The sequence below is a fragment of the Tamandua tetradactyla genome, chromosome 1 (assembly GCF_023851605.1).
Source record: "Tamandua tetradactyla isolate mTamTet1 chromosome 1, mTamTet1.pri, whole genome shotgun sequence".
NCBI classification, from domain to species: Eukaryota; Metazoa; Chordata; class Mammalia; order Pilosa; family Myrmecophagidae; genus Tamandua; species Tamandua tetradactyla.
The window spans coordinates 72,768,011-72,782,862 of NC_135327.1; the positions used below are offsets into that span (position 1 = coordinate 72,768,011).

The following is a 14,852-nucleotide window of genomic DNA, read 5'->3' on the forward strand; positions in this document are numbered from 1 at the left end:
TTGGCCACTAGTGCTACTTCTGCTACTATAACTTCTACCATCCTTCTTAAAAAATAATTTTTATTGTGATGTCTTCATGCACTCATAGTCCATCCAAAGTATATAATTAACAGCTCACAATATTATCACATAGTTGTGTATTCATCACCATGATCATTTTTAGAACACATGCATCACTCCAGAAAAAGAAATAAAAACTCATACATCCCATATCCCTTACTCCTCCCTCTCTGTGTTAGTTAGATTTAGTTGTCAACTTGGCCAGGTGAAGGCACCTAGTTCTGTTGCTGTGGGCAGGAGCCAATGGTACGTGAACCTCATCTGTTGCTGAATAACATCCGCAGTCGGCTAGGAGGTGTGCCTGCTGCAGTGAATGACGTTTGACTTAATTGGCTGGTGCTTAAATGAGAGAGTGCAACGTAGCACAGCCCAAGCAGCTCAGCATTCCTCATCTCAGCAGTCACAGCTCAGCCCAGGCCTTTGGAGATGCAGAAAGAAGTCACCCCAGGGAAAGTTGTTGGAACCCAGAGGCCTGGAGAGAAGGCCAGCAGAGACCATCCTGTGCCTTCCCACATAAGAAAGAACCTCAGTTGAAAGTTAGCTGCCTTTCCTCTGAAGAACTAACAAAATAAATCCCCTTTTATTAAAAGCCAAACCATCTCTGGTGTGTTGCAGTCTGGCAGCTAGCAAACTAGAATAGATTTGGTACCGGAGAGTGGGATGCTGCTGCGGTTTGCAAATACCAGATATGTTGAAATGGTTTTTTGGATGGCTAAGAGGAAGATTTTGGAGGAACTGTGAAAAGAATGATGGAGAAGTCCTGGAGTGCCTGAAGAGACTATTGGTGTAAACGGAACCACTGCCAATCTGGACAAAAGGGGACACAAAAGGGACAAATTGGAGTTTGCAGAGTGAAAACCATGGAAGCTCGGGTCTGAAGCCAACAAACCTTGACCAGGAGAGTGGACCCACCCATATGCATGGAGAGGGTGAGTTTACCCTGAAGGTGAGAATGAGTCTCCCACCTTGTTGCAGTGGAAGAGTCGTGCAGCCTCAGGCCTTGGAGAAGGTAGAGCACACTTCTTGGGGCACTGGGGAGAGCCTGGCTGCCACCACATGGAGGGGTTGAGCATGTGCCCCAGAAATGGCAGAGAGCCCAGGGCTGGCCCTGATGCCTGGAGAGAGTGGAGTCGAGAAAAAAGTGATCTCCTCAGTGCTCCCCAAGGTTGATTTGGAAAGAGGCGGGCCACTGTATAGGCCCTTGGAAAGGGTGGGACTGCCACTTTCTAAAGCCGAAGGATAAATGACTTTTGGACTTTGAAATCCCATGGTGCTTGCCCTACAGGTTTTCCATCTGTGTTTCTTCCAATTTCTCCCTATGGAAATGAAAACCTGTATCCTGTGACTGTCCCTCCTTTGCATATTGACACCAGACAACTTGTTTTGAGATTCACAGGTCCACAGCCAGAAGAGAATTTTTTGCACCTTAATATTGTTTAAGGTGATGCGAATAGTTGCCAAGTTGACAAGGGGTAGACATGTGGTAGTTAGATTCAGTTGTCAGCTTGGCCAGGTGAAGGCACCTAGTTCTGTTGCTGTGGACATGAGCCAATGGTACATGAACCTCATCTGTTGCTGATTTACATCAGTAGTCAGTTAGGAGGCATGCCTGCTGCAATGAATGACATTTGACTTAATTGGCTGGTGCTTAAATGAGAGAGTGCAATGTAGCACAGCCCAAGCAGCTCAGCATTCCTCATCTCAGCAGTCGCAGCTCAGCCCAGGCTTTTGGAGATGCAGAAAGAAGTCACCCCAGGGAAAGTTGTTGGAACCCAGAGGCCTGGAGAGAAGGCCAGCAGAGACCATCCTGTCCCTTCCCACGTAAGAGAGAACCTCAGTTGAAAGTTAGCTGCCTTTCCTCTGAAGAACTAACAAAATAAATTCCCTTTTATTAAAAGCCAATCCATTTCTGGTGTGTTGCATTACAGCTGCTAGCAAACTAGAACAGATTTGGTACTGAGACTGGTGTGTTGCATTCCTGCAGCTAGCAAACATAGAACACTCTCATTGACCACTAGTATTTTATGCTCTCAAATTCAGTTCTCAGAGTTTGCACATTATAGTTTGTCCATATTAGTGAGGCATTATAATATTTGTATAATAGTTGTCTTTTCATTTCTGGTTTATTTCATTCAACATACTCTCCTCAAATTTCATTCACCTAGTTGAATGCCTCACAACTTCATTCTTTCTTGCAACTGCTCAATATTCCATTATATGTATATACAATAGTTTGCCCTTCCATTCATCATTCGATGTACCCTTAGGCTACCTCCATCCACTGCAAGTCGTGAATACTGACTCCTAAACACCAGTGTACAAATAACCATTCATGTCCCTGCTTTCAGTTCTTCCAAATATATACCTAAAAATGGGGTGCAGGATCTTATTGCAACCCTATACTTAGCCTCCTAGCCCTATACTTAGTTCAGAGGGGCTGCACCATTCTACTTCCTTACTGTGATGGTCAAGTTCATGTGCCGACTTGGTCAGGTTGTGGTGCCCAGTTGTCTGGCCATGTAAGCACTGGCCTGTCTGTTGTTGAGAGGACATTTCATGGACTTAAAATATGACAATGTTGGCTGCATCCAAGGAGTGTCTTCTGCAATAAGTGATGCTTAATCTAACCACCAGAAGACTTTTAAGGAGGATTTAAAAGAGCCAATCCCCCTTTCTGCTTCAGCCAGTTAGCCTCTCCTGAAAGGTTATTGAGGACTTTCATTGGAGCTGCCAGCTCATGGCCTAACCTACAGATCTTGAACTCTTACATCCCCATGGTAGCATGAGACGCTTTTATAAATTTTATATTTACAGATCTCTCCTGCTGATTCTGTTTCTCTAGAGAACCCTAGCTAATACACCTACCAACAGTGAATAACTAATATCTGTCTACATTTTTTCCAGCACTGTATCTTTCAGTTTATTTTTTAAACAGTTTTATTCACATCCCATACAATCCATCCTAAGTAAACAAACAATGGTTCCTGGTATAATCACCACCACATTCTGTATGAGGACATTTCCATTTCTTCTGCAAATAGAGAAAAAGAGGAAAAAAAGAAAAAGAAGGAAAAAAGTAAATAAAATAAAAAATAGAAACAATGACAACAAGAATCTCATACCCCTCTGTACTGGTTTGAAAGGATATGTGCCCTAGAAAAGCCATATTTTAATCCTGATCCACATTGTGGAAGCAGCTCTTTCTTTTAATCCCTGTTCAGTACTTAAGGGTGGAAACTTGATTAGGTTATATCTGCAGAGATGTGACTCACCCAATTGTGAGTATTGACCTTTGATTAGAGGGAGATGTGACTCCACCCATTCCAGGTGGGTCTTGATTAGCTTACTGGAATCCTTTAAAAGAGGAAATGCTGTGGAGAAAGCTTGAGAGCCAGGAGAACATAAGAGCCTATGCAGCCAGATGAAGAAGGGAAATGCCCCTGGGTGAGTTTCATGAAACAAGAATCCTGGAGAGAAAGCTAGCAGATGTCATTATGTTTGCTATGTGCCTTTCCAGTTGAGAGAGAGAAACCCTGAGCATCATTGGCCTTCTTGAACCAACATATCTTTCCCTGGATGCCTTAGATTGGACATTTCTACAACCTTGCTTTAATTTGGCCATTTTTACCACTTTAGAGCTGTAAAGTTGCAACTTAATAAATTCCCCCTTATAAAAGCCATTCTGTTTCTGTTATATCACATTCTGACAGCTTGTAAACTACAACACCCTCCCTTATATCCCACTCTTATTGACTTTTACTTTTGGTATATTGCCTTTATTACATTTAATGTAGGCATATTACAATGTTACTATTAACTATAGACCCTAGTTTGCATTGATTATATTTAATGGAGGCGTATTACGATGTTACTATTAACTATAGACCCTAGTTCACATTGATTATATTTTTTCCATATGCTGTCCCATTTTCAACACCCTACAGTGTTGACATTCATTTGTTATCCCTCCAGGAAAAAAATTCTTATACTGGTACATTTAATCACTATCATTGTCCACTCTTGGTTTTGCCAAGTTATGCAGTCCCAGTCTTTATCTTCTTTCATTCCTTCTGGTGTCATACATGCCCCTACCATTCCTCTTTCAAACATACTCACACTCAGCAACTGATTCAACCAATTTTTGTCTTTGGATCTAAAGTGAGTCTCTTGTGTACAGCATATAGATGGATCCTCCTTTTTAATCCATTCTGCCAGTCTGTGTCTTTTGATTGGGGAATTTAATCCATTAATATTTAATGTTATTACTGTAGAGGCAGTACTTTCTTCTACAAGTTTATCTTTCTGATTTTATACATCATATCTTATTTTTCCTCTTTTTATCTTTACTGATAGTCTTCATTTCTACACTCTTCTCCAGACCTCTCTCTCCCATCTTTTCCTATCTGCCTATAGTGCTCCCTTTAGTATTTCTGATAGAATTAGTCTCTTAGTTGCAAGCTCCCTCAATGACTATTTGTCTGAAAATATTTTAAACTCCCCTCAGTTTTTGAAGGGCAGTTTTTCTGGGTATAGAATTCTTGGTTGGCAGTTTTTCTCTTTCAGTATGTTAAATATATAATATTGCTGCCTTCTTCCCTTCATGGTTTCTGCTCAGAAATCCACACATAGTCTTATTGTTTCCCTTATATTTGATAGATCACTTTTCTCATGCTTCTTTTAGAATTCTCTTTGTCTCTGACATTTGACAGTCTGATTAGTAAGTGGCTTGGAGTAGGTCTATTCAAATATGTTTTGTTTGGGGTATGCTGCAATTCTTGGACCTGTAATTTTATGTCTTTCATAAGAGATGGGAAATTTTCAGTGATTTGTTCCATTAGTCTTTCTGCCCCTTTTCCCTTCTCTTCTCCTTTTGGGACACTCATCACACATATATTCATGCACTTCATGTTGTCATTCAATTCCCTGAGACTCTGCTCATATTTTTCCATTCTTGTCTCTGTCTTTTTGTATGTGTGTAGAATTTCAGATGTTCTGTCCTCTAGTTCACTAATCCTTTCTTTTGCCTCTTCAAATCTTCTGTTGTAGGTCTCCATTGTGTTTTTTTTTAATCTCTTCTATTGTAACTTTCATTCCCATAAGTTTTGTAATTTGTTTTTTCAGACTTTCAAATTCTTCTTTATGTTTACCCAATGTCTTCTTTATATCCTTCACCTCCTTTTGCCATATCTTTTTCAATTCACTGATTTGAGTTTTGATGTGATTTTGCATGTATATTTGAACATCTTAGATTAGCTGTTTCAACTCCTGTAGCTCATTTGAAATGTTGGTTTGTTCCTTTGGACCATATCTTCAATTTTCCTAATATGACTCCTTCTTTTTTGCTGGTGTCTAGGCATTTGATTTCCTTAATTAGTTTATTCTGGAAGTCCTTTTCACTCTTTTACCTAGGTTTTCTTGTTGATCAGTTCTTGTTTTCTGTTTCTTGCACTGTCTATATGGAACCCTTTTTTGTATATTTTTTGAGGTGGACTCTTCAGATATGATTGGCACAGTCAGATTTTCCCAGACCATCCAGACCCACTCTCCTCAAGAGGAGAGAGTAGCTAGTATCAGGTTTCCCTGAAGGTGAGACTCAGCAGGTTGTCAGACTTTCCTATGAAGCCTCTAGATTCTGTGCTTTTCCTATTCTTCCAAGCATGTCGCACTTATCTGCCCACAGTTTCCTACCAGCATAAAGTGATGTAGTGTTTTTAATTTCAGCAGCCTCTCCCTGTCAGCAGTGTGGTTGAGACAAAGACTAAGGTAGAGGTCAGGCTTAGGTTGCTTGTATCTTTCAGCCCCTGGAGCTTGAATTCCTTGAAGGAATCCACTACTTGAGCTGGGCCCAAACCCCCTTTTCTTGGGAAAGACACACCCTTTAGGGAATTGTCCTTATTCACCTATTTACTTTGTCTCTCAGACATGCCTTAATTCCGCCCTTGCCTGGGGCAGTGCTAAAGCCTGAGAATGCTCATAGTTTTATCCAATGAGCTGTTGGGAAGTAAAGGGAAAAAAAGACATAAAAAGCCTTATCTAAACCAGGCCCTAGCTCCTGGGTTTGCCAATCAAGAGGTAGAAAGCTGAAGATGTTACATTGTTCTGTGTGTCCCCAGGCTCTATGTGCCGCCTTTTCTTGGGGACCAGCCCTTTTCCAGTATTTGTTCTGACTCAAAAAGCCTCTGGTCTTTTTTTTTTTTTTAATCAGCCCTACCCTCCTCTCTGCCAAGGCAAAAACTTCTGGTTCCTCTAGTTCTTACTCCAGATTTATCTGTACTCATGGCCTGTTTTCAGCTGACTGAATTTGTTGATTAATTTTTTGGTTGGAACTTGGTTCTTTGCTGCTAGTGCAATTTGTTTCCTTTTCCCTCAGAAAACCAGCCTGCCATGCCCATGGGGGAGGAGCATCAGCTTCCATGGTTTGGCAGACTTACTGTTCTATGGGAGATATCAACTGTTTAACCCATTATAGACTGGTGTACGATGTGTGTCTGGTCAGTGATGTCTCCCCATCAGTTGTTCCATACAGTTACTGGGTATTTGCTAGCTACTCTAGAGGATGAATTAAATTCCACACCTCACTATGCTGCAATCTTGTCCTGCCTCCTTTCCCAATGAGTTTTAAAGAAGCTTTTTCTCTCTTGGTGAGTTGCATGTCCTGTCTACACTGAGCAGTTCTTTATGGAGCTCTAAAGCCACCAGCTGGTCCTGAGCTTTAAGGAATTCAACATCTCTGCTTTGTTGAGATTTGAGATGTTTTCATGGCCCAAAAGGAGGCCCAAATAAGAAATCCTTAGGAGATGCTGCACCGACTCTACCTTTCAAACCCCATGGGATATGATAAAACTTGAATTCAGTTTAGATTACCCACCTTCTCAGGACCCTCAGGCCTACATGGCTGAATGTTTGGGGAAGGGCCATAGAGGCTGTGGAAGTGAGACAAATAGAATCTGGTCCTTTCCTTACCCAGCATCATTTACCTGATCCAGCTCCCCCTGCATTGTACATTAGAACCATGTTCAAGAGAAAGCCCAGCAGCCTCTCTTGGAATAGTTTCTCATACCTGTCTTCTTGTCTCCATGAAAATTAATATTCTCTGTGTGCATTGACATTTATAGAGTGTCTTTAAAACATAGGACATTTCCCTGCCTCATTAAACTAGAATATATACTTCAAGAAGGAAATCACTCAAAAGAAGGCTTGGTCACCATGGAGGCATGGAATAACCAGCTAAAGGCAAGTGCTGGCTGTGTACATACAGCAGAGAGGTGGGAGCCTTGATGCAGCAGTTGGAGGGTCTGGCCTGTAGACAAAGAGGAGCTGCCTCTGGCCCTGACACTAGCCTTTCAGTTATCCTGTTAAGGTCCCAGCCAGGTCCCAAATCAACAGGAACCTTCTATGCATGATTTAAATTTGTTTACAATATTTGTTGCAATGGCCATGAGGTTTCAATTCCTGCTTCCAGATGAGGCCTGAGTCTTCCATTTGGGCAGCAGTGTGACATATCTATTGCACACAATTTACTTTCCCTCTGGCATAAGTGGCTGGACCTGGACTGTTTGAAGAATTTCAAGGCCAGAAAGATCTGAGCTACAGAAACACTGACTGGCAGCTGTTACCTCCAAATTTGATAGGATAACATAGATCCCTGGGGGAATAATTTCTTGGATGATGCAGTTTCTTGCATCCCTAATGTTTGATCTTTTGAGTTAAGGTAAACCTTATTTGGGTCCCAGTTGGTCCCCAGTAAGAGAAATCACTTGTGTCTGGGGCAACATCTTAACTACCTGTATGATTCTGTTGTGCCAGACATGGCTATTGGTTCATGCGCTAAAAGGATCATGTGGCTTCAAGATGTCTTCTTCCCACCTTCAAAATGCTGTGCTGACTTGATTCTGAATAATTTCCCCTTTAGTTTATGTGAAAATAATGAGCAAGAGCCATTAATACTTGCTACCTGTTTCTGTGTCAAGACCTAATAGTTGGGATCTATTAACTATGAGAAAGGTTTATTATCCCCCACATTATAGACTACAAAAAAGAGGCTCAAAGTATTGTCTAAGAAGAGTGAAGGTCCATTGACCAAGTGCCTTTTTAAGCTGACTTTTGATACCTGATCAAAGAGAAAATAATCTGCTTGATCTACTTTAAATGAATTATAACCAAGCTCCCCATAACCAAGCTCTCATGTGTAACAGTTGGATTTTGCATATATTACCTTATCTGATCCTCTTCTGGGAGATGTATGGGATCAGTATTTCTCGTATCTTTTGCAAATGAGGAGAGGAATGAGTAGAGGCTAGAAGTGATACAACTGGAGGTTCCTAAAGGCCACCGCGAGGGTCAGGAAGGGTGTCGGGAGTGTCTTGGTTCCCGTCTCGGCTTTTTGGGGATACAGCAGTGTGCAGCTATGGCAGAACCACAGCCCGCCGCCGGTGGCCTTACTGACGAGGCAGCCCTCAATTGCTGCTCCAATGCGGACCCCAGCACCAAGGATTTCCTATTGCAGCAGACCATGTTACGAATTAAAGATCCTAAAAAGTCATTAGATTTTTATACTAGAATACTTGGAATGACGCTAATTCAAAAATTAGATTTTCCTGCTATGAAATTTTCACTCTATTTCTTGGCTTATGAGGATAAAAATGACATCCCCAAAGATAAAGATGAGAAAGTAGCATGGGTATTCTCTAGAAAAGCTACACTTGAGCTGACACACAATTGGGGTACTGAAGATGACTCAACTCAGAGTTACCACAATGGCAATTCTGACCCTCAAGGATTTGGTCACATTGGAATTGCTGTTCCTGATGTGTACGGTGCTTGTAAACGATTTGAGGAATTGGGAGTCAAATTTGTGAAGAAACCTGATGATGGTAAAATGAAAGGCCTCGTATTTATTCAAGATCCTGATAGCTACTGGATTGAAATTTTGAATCCTAACCAAATGATGGCTGTTATTTAGTTCTATGAGAATAGTTCTTTATGATTTCAATAAAGACACTGTAGAAAAAAGGAAACAATGTGATTCAAGATAATCATGTAACAGAAACATTGAGGACTGATGGATCCTTATCCCAATTCAAATTATACTTAAGTCCATTTCCTCTTCCTATTTCACCTAACTGTACTAGCTTTAAAGTAGTACTTTATCTTATGCCCTTGAATATAAGTTATGTTACTTTACTTTGTAAAGTAATAATTAGAACAGTTCCCTTCTGACACTGCATTGGCCTTCATCTGTCTTCTAAATAAGACATCTTTTCAAGCCTGCCTTTGAATCTTCATTTTCAAAGAAACATTTAACATGTTTTTGTTATGGATATCTTCTGGGGTTTCATTCCTCGGAAATAACTTTTCTCAATGAAAAGCACTGAAAACACTGAACAAAAATTAAACCTCATGTGTACTTAAAAAAAAAAAAAAGAAGAAGTGATACAACTGGAGGAGGGAGTCTTGCTGTGACTGCACAGGTTGGTAAGAGGGTGAGATGATGATAACATACCACCTCTTCTAGAGGACCTAGCACTGGGCTTAGGAAGATCTGCCTTAGCTCAGTTAACTGATAATGGACTCAATGGAATTATGAAGGCTTCTACCAGGGTTTTGTGGCCATTCCTGAAGATCTCAGCTGCAAAGAGAGGGGAAAGAGGACACTAAAATGACCACTCAGGCAGGGAATCAGGAGACTTGGATCCAGTCCTGGCTCTTCCCCTCATCAGCTGTGTAAACCTAGACAAGCCAAAGGTACCCTTTTCTGAGTGCAGGTGGTTTGTATACCCAGGCTGGAGTAAGAAGGAGGCTTTTTTGCCTCCATCTCTGAACACTGTCTGTACCACAGTGTGGCCAAATAGAGCAACTAGCAAACAGTGATGGGCTAATGGGTGCCCAAGTTCTCCCCCAGAGCCAGAGCCCTCCCTGAGCCACCTCCCTTTGGGTGGCCTCATGCTCTTCAGTATCCTCCTGCAGGGGCAACTTCAAGGACTGTTGAGCTTAATCCTCAGCCTTTTCCCACCACACATTACCAGTACCACCAGAATTAGAAACTAAAAAGTCCCCAATGGTTTAGGGAGAGATGAAAAGGAAGTAGATTCATAGGTCATAACCTGCTGGAATTTGTAGTAAATTGGAGGTTATCTCACCTATCTGTGGTGCTCTGGGAGTAAACACTCCTTTTGCTAAGTAAAAGGTTTTAATTCCATTGGCATTCAGAAGGGCCTCGAGATCTGTAAGGCTCCAAAGCTTAATGGATGATTCTGATGAATGGAGGAATTGAATACATTGATATAACCCAACCACATCCTTTTACACATGTATTAAATGGTTTCTTGAGTCATGTAGGTAAGGCATGGCATGGAAAAGTGCAGCCTGGTTCTCTGATGCCCTCTAAATCTCTCTAAGCGTGGCGTCTGTAGATCATGTTTCAGTTTGCTAAAACTACTGGAATGCACTATACCAGAAATGGATTGGCTTTTTCAAAAGGGATTTATTAAGTTACAAATGTACAGTTCTAAGGCCATGAAAATGCCCAAATTAAGGCATCAACAAGACGATATCTGAACTCTGAAAAAAGGCCGCTGGCATCTGGAACACTTCTGCAAGTTGGAAAGGCACCTGGCTGGTATCTGCTGGTCCTTGCCCCTGGCTTGTTGCTTTCAGCTTCTGATTCCAGTGGCTTTCTCTGTACCCTGTGTGTCTTCTCTTAAAAGTCTCTGAGGCATTTCTCTCTCTAAGCACCTGCGGGTCCTCTCTTGGCTTCTCCAGGGCAAACTCTGTATTTCTTCTCTTAGTTTAGCATCTCTCAGACCATCTTCTGTCTCCAAGCTTCTGTGCTTTCTCCAAAATGTCTCCCTCTTAAAGGACTCTAGTAAGTGTGTTAAGACCCACCTTGAATGGGCGGGGTCACATTTCCATGGAAGCAACCTACCTAATCAAAAGTTCCCACCCAACAATAGATCTGTCCCTGCAAGACTGGATTAAAAGAACATGGCTTGAAGACAGATTTTGGGCTGTTGGGCCATCTGGTCTCCTACTACACACCTAGTAATACACTCTTTCTTTGTTTGAAACCCCGGTGTCTCAAGAATTGGTTATTGAGTGTGTTGGGCAAAAGAATCCACAGCCTTTGTCTGGTAACAATTTGGGGACCCTCCAGGATGAACGCCTGAATCCCTGGAGTTCCATTAGTGCAGTTAAGCCATGAAACAAAGCCTTTGCAGCCACTGGACTGAATTTAGTCTAGAGGCTTGGCAACTGGGGTTACTCTATACTGCTGGCAGTCCAGAGACTTTTGGTACCTTGAAAAGCTTCAAAGAGAGAAACTATTTCCAGTTCCATGTCTGGATCATCTAACTGGGTGAGTGCATCATCAGGGTAAAAGTGGATCAGGGAATAAATAAGTGATTTCAGCCCCCTTGACCTAGGCCTGGGTCATACTTCCAGAACAATCCCCTTTCCTCTGACCTCTATACCTTCTGATTTGGGTATACTATACCATACAAGGTTTGAAATCCTGACCTAATCCAACAATTAACTGGTGTTTAATGAAATTAAGTAGGCCTATTTAAGTGTTAGCCCATGTATTACCTAGATATTGGTTAATTGTCAAATTGGTACATTAAATGTTTTATGTCTGTTTAATTGGTAATTGATTGGTTTGGTGTGTGTTCTGTACAGGGTTTGAGGCCCTGACCTCAATTTGATGTTAAGTATACTCCTCAAAAATGAGTAATCCAACAATTAATTGGTATTTAATGAAATTAAGTAAGCCTATTTAAATGCTAGCCAGTGTATTACCTTGGTATAGTAAGAGTTCATGCTTATTTAATTGTTAATCAGTGTGTTAAATGTTTAATGCCTGGTTGTTAGCTGGTGTGTTCAGTCTAGCTATTAATTGGTGTGTTCCTGCATTCATATTGGTCAAATGTTGCTAACTGGTTACTAATTATGGAAATTCCTGTAAAAGGGAAGATTTGGGCTGCACTGAAAATTGAAAAGATTTTGGTTATGAGTCTATAAAAAGAAGGTTTTATTTCTGTAATATAATCTGGCCTCAATGTGATTTAAAATGAAAATACTACCATTAAAATTAAAGATATTACAATTAGAATTGTTCTGCAAAAAGGTAGACATGGGATGAGATAATATATTCAATCCTTTATTTGTCCCTCTCAGAAGTATTTGTGTTTTTTTAAAGCTCATAATTTAATAAGACAAGGTCTCAAATTTGAGGTTTGCCATTATGAAACAATTTCTGTAATTGTAAACTGAACCTACTTAAGATTAGTGCCTAAGAGGCATCTCCAGAAAATCTCTGCTGTTGCTCAAATGCGGTCTCTCTCTAAATCAAACTCTGAGCTTCCCCACTACATCAGACATAATTTCCAGGGGTGTAAACCTGGCCCTGGCAGCGTGAAATATAACTGGCCCTGGCATTACTGGACATAAGTAGCCCTGGCATCATGAGATATAAGTTCCAAGAATAAGCCTGGCCCTGGCATCATGGATGAACTGACCAAAAGGGGGTAGAGACATGGAATCTAAGAGATTTCAAATCTCTTTCTCTTTTTGAGAGGTCATTCTGGAAGTTACTCTTAAGAAAGTTTCAGCCAGATGTTGCAAACTGCAACAATATGGCAAATCCCAACCAACAGTGCTCCTGGAAACCCTGAAAGATATCCTGTACTCTATACAATTTTATTTATTAAGTTTATTTTTCAGAGACTTGAAACCTCCAGATTGTTCCAATGCCAGAGAACCTCTGAAACCCAGAGATACTGGACTCTCCAAGAGTAACAGCCGATTTCATCATTTCATCCCGTTGTCCCTTAATAACAATGCCCCATTTCAGCCTTGAGCAATTAGAAAGTCATGACCCAGATATTTCTCAAGATTGAGAGACAATTATCAAATGAGAAGGAGGAATTGTAACCAAGAAGTTAGAATTTAAGGGATGATTTTGATTACTGAATCATTATATAGATAATTCCTTTTTGCTTTCTGATATATTGGAGTAGACAGAGGGAAATTGCTGAAATTTCTAAATTGTAATCCCGCTACCTTGATCTCTGATAATGATTGTATAGCTCTTATCTTCTGCCTCTGTGATTGTAAATACCTTGTTACTAACCTTCATTTGTACCCAATTATCCAGTTTTTCAACTTCAGAGTCTTGTAATTGCTAAAGACAGCCTTAATGTTTATTAATAAAGGGACTTGGGTCAGCCCAGAAATAATCCACCCCAAATCTAAACTTATCTTGATAACTGAGACTGGTTCTAACCAAAATGGGCCTGCCTGACATGCACAGCAGCTTAGACTTTAACCTACAAGTCACCTATACCTCATTCCTCCATTTTCTTACACACGTTCTGTGATTAAGCATGTAATCAATCTGTGCATACTTAATAATTAAATCACATCTAATTACATCATCTGGGGCTACTGTGTTCATTATCCTAAACTCTACCCTAATAAAACTACCCAAATTACTGCACTTTGGGCAGACCAATTTTGGGCTGCTGGACCGTCTGCTCTCCTACTATGCACCTAGTAATAAACTCTTTCTCTTTGAAAAAAAGAACATGGCTTTTCTGGAGTACATAACAGTTTCAGACCAGCACAACCATCTACACTGAATTATCTTGAAGCCTGTTTTGAAGGCAGATTTCTTTCCCATGCATAATCTACTGAATCTGAAACTCTGGTTAGGCCAGGAATATACCTTATACTGCATTAGCTTGAATGTACTCATTTTGAAAGGAAAGTGTCAGGAATCAAGTGTAGTATTATCTTTGGAGAACAGTCTTACACCAGGGTTCAGTTTGAATGTCAGCTAAAGGAGAAAATCACCTCTATTCAAAAACTACTCTAGAAAATAGTGTAAGTCTTTGTGCCAGTTTGACAGGATTTACCCTAGAAAACTATGTTTTAATCCTGAGCCAATCTTTTGGAAGCGGCCATTTCTTTTAATCCCTATTCAGTACTGTATGTTGGAAATTTGATTAGGTTATCTCCACAGAGATGCAACTCACCCAATTGTGGTTATTAGCCTTGGATTAGAGGGAGATGTGACTCCACCCATTCCAGGTGGGTCTTGATTACTTTACTGGAATCCTTTAAAAGAGGAAGCATTTTGGAGAAACCTTCAGAATGGCAGAGCATCAGAGCCACAACAGCCCACAGAGCCAGAGACCTTTGGAGGTGAAGAAGGAAAACACCCTTAGGGGAGCCTCATGAAACAAGAAGCCTGGAGAGAAAGCTAGCAGATATCACCATGGTCGCTATGTGCCTTTCCAGTTGAGAGAGAAACCCTCAATTTCATTGGCCTTTCTTGAGTGAAGGTAACCTCCTGATGGTGCCTTAGTTTGGATATTTTTATAGCCTTGCTTTAATTGGGACATTTTCATAGCCATAGAGCTATAAACTTGCAACTTATTGAATTCCTCTTTTTAAAAGCCATTCTGTTTCTGTAAACTTGCAACTTATTAAATTCCCCCTTTTAAAAGCCATTGTTTCTGGTATATTGCATTCCAGCAGCTAGCAAACTAGAACAGTCTCCCATAAAGTACAGTACAATAGAGCCATATTTCTATGAAACTGAAATAGTATAATAGCAAGACTAATGCCCATTTCACTTTGTGCACAAAATAAAAAATATGCACCTCTTAATTAAAAATATGACAAGAACTGCATATTTTTATTAATTAAAAAAATTAACAACAAACAAAACAATAAGATATCATTCCATTCCACATATATAATCAGTAATTCTTAATATCATCACATAGTTGCAT

At 40.5% G+C, this 14,852-nt stretch overlaps 1 long non-coding RNA gene and 1 pseudogene across 5 annotated transcripts in view; both read left to right on the forward strand.

The window, feature by feature from the left end:
• LOC143648801 (uncharacterized) overlaps positions 1-14,852 on the forward strand; it is an 82,368-nt gene that overhangs the window by 10,607 nt on the left and 56,909 nt on the right. The window lies entirely within an intron of this gene.
• On the forward strand, positions 8,312-9,436 carry LOC143684850 (lactoylglutathione lyase pseudogene; annotated as a pseudogene).